Genomic DNA, 1,961 nt, shown 5'->3' with positions numbered 1-1,961 from the left:
ACTTTAAACCAGTCCAAACTGGGAAGGGGGGGGTCTCTAAGAGGCGGCTTTAACCCCTTTCTGCCTCCCCCCCCCTTTTGAGAACCAGGGAGGGGGGTCCCTAACCCCCTTCTTTCCCCCCCCTTTAAACCCGTCCAAACTGGGGAGGGGGGTTCCTAACTTGGGTCCCTAAGAGGCGTCTTTAACCCCTTTCTTCCCCCCCCTTTAACCCCTTTCTCCCCAACCTTTAAACCAGTCCAAACTGGGGAGGGGGGTCCCTAACCTGGGTCCCTAAGAGGCGTTCTTCATCCCTTCCTGTCCCCCCCCCACTTTAAACCAGTCCAAACTGGGAGGGGGTTCCTAACTTGGCTCCCTAAGAGGCCAGTCCAAACTGGGAGGGGGTTCAACCAGTCCAAACTGGGGAGGGGGTTCCTAACTTGGGTCCCTAAGAGGCGTCTTTAACCCCTTTCTTCCCCCCCCTTTAACCCCTTTCTCCCCAACCTTTAAACCAGTCCAAACTGGGGAGGGGGGTCCCTAACCTGGGTCCCTAAGAGGCGTTCTTCATCCCTTTCTGTCCCCCCCCCACCTTAAACCACTCGAAACTGGGAGGGGGTTCCTAACTTGGCTCCCTAAGAGGCCAGTCCTTCACCAGTCCAAACTGGGAGGGGGTTCAACCAGTCCAAACTGGGGAGGGGGCGTCCCTAACTTGGCTCCCTAAGAGGCGTTCTTCACCCCTTTCTGTCCCCCCTTTAAACCAGTTCCAACTGGGAAGGGGGGTCTCTAAAAGGCATCTTTAACCCCTTTCTGTCTCCCCCTCCTTAAACCAGTCGAAACTGGGAGGGGGTCCCTAACTTGGCTCCCTAAGAGGCGTCCTTCACCCCTTTCTGTACCCCCCCCACCTTAAACCAGTCCAAACTGGGAAGGGGGGTCCCTAAGAGGCGTCCCTAACCCCTTTCCTCCCCCTTGCAGCATCCCTAACCTGATTCTTGGGGGGGTCTTTAACCCTGAAATCCCCCCCCCTATAGAGAGAGGCTTTAACCAATCCTAACCAGGGGTGAGGGGGGGGGTCTCTATCACCCGGTTCCCCCCAGACAGGTCTTTAACTCTCTCCCTTAGAGCAACGGGAGAGCAGTGGGTCCCTAACCAGGCGGGGGGGGGGTCTTGAACCCTCGACTCCCTTTCCTTACCTCCTTAACCCATTGTGGGGTCTTTAACCAGGGGAGGGTATTGAACCCTGAGCCCATTGTGGGGTCTTTAACTCCCCCCCTTGGAGCGTCCCTAACCAGGAGGGGGGTCTTGACCCTGAACCCATTGGGGGGTCTTTAACTCCCCCCTTGGAGGGTCCTTAACCAGGGGAGGGTCTTGAACCCGGAACCCATTGTGGGGTCTTTAACTCCCCCCTTGGAGGGTCCCTAACCAGGCAGGGGGGTCTTGAACCCTTGACTCCCTTGAACCCTGAACCCCTTGAGGGGGTCCCTAACTGGGGGCGGCTCTCTAACCCCAAACTCCCTTCCGGAAGCTTCTTGACCCATTGGGGGGTGGGTCCTTAACCCCCCTCCCTAACCCGACTTAACCCCCCCCTTGCAGCATCCCTAACCCCCTGGTGGTAGTGAGGTCTTTAACCCCAAACTCCCTTCCGGAAGCTTTTTGACCCGGGTCCAGACGGGGCTCTAACTCCCCCTTGGAGGGTCCTTAACCTGGTGCTAGTGGGGGGGGAGGTCTTTAATCCTAGCAGGGGCTCTAAGCGGTGGGTGGGAGTGGGGTCTTTAACCCGGGTTCCCCCTCCTTAACCCCTTGAGACGGGGCTCTAACCTCGGCCTTCACTCCCCCTTGGGAGGTCCTTAACCACTGGTGGGGGTCTTTAACCCCAAACCTAGCCCACCAGGGAGGTCCCTATCCCCCCTCCTTGACCCGTTCCCAAGAGGTCTTTAACCTCGGCCTTCACTCCCCCTTGAGAGGTCCTTAAGCAGCTGGTGGGGGGT

General features: G+C 58.2%; 1 long non-coding RNA gene across 1 annotated transcript; it reads right to left on the bottom strand.

The window, feature by feature from the left end:
* Positions 1–230: 230 nt before the first annotated feature.
* On the bottom strand, positions 231–936 carry LOC310836118. Its single transcript, XR_014559865.1, has 3 exons — positions 665–936; positions 499–581; positions 231–325 (listed from the first exon to the last, which is right to left on the bottom strand). It is a non-coding gene; the product is annotated as an uncharacterized lncRNA (long non-coding RNA).
* Positions 937–1,961: the final 1,025 nt, after the last annotated feature.

Source organism: Podarcis gaigeae, assembly GCF_964106915.1.
Source record: "Podarcis gaigeae genome assembly, chromosome: Z".
NCBI lineage: Eukaryota > Metazoa > Chordata > Lepidosauria > Squamata > Lacertidae > Podarcis > Podarcis gaigeae.
This window is presented reverse-complemented; position numbering and strand designations above follow the sequence as displayed.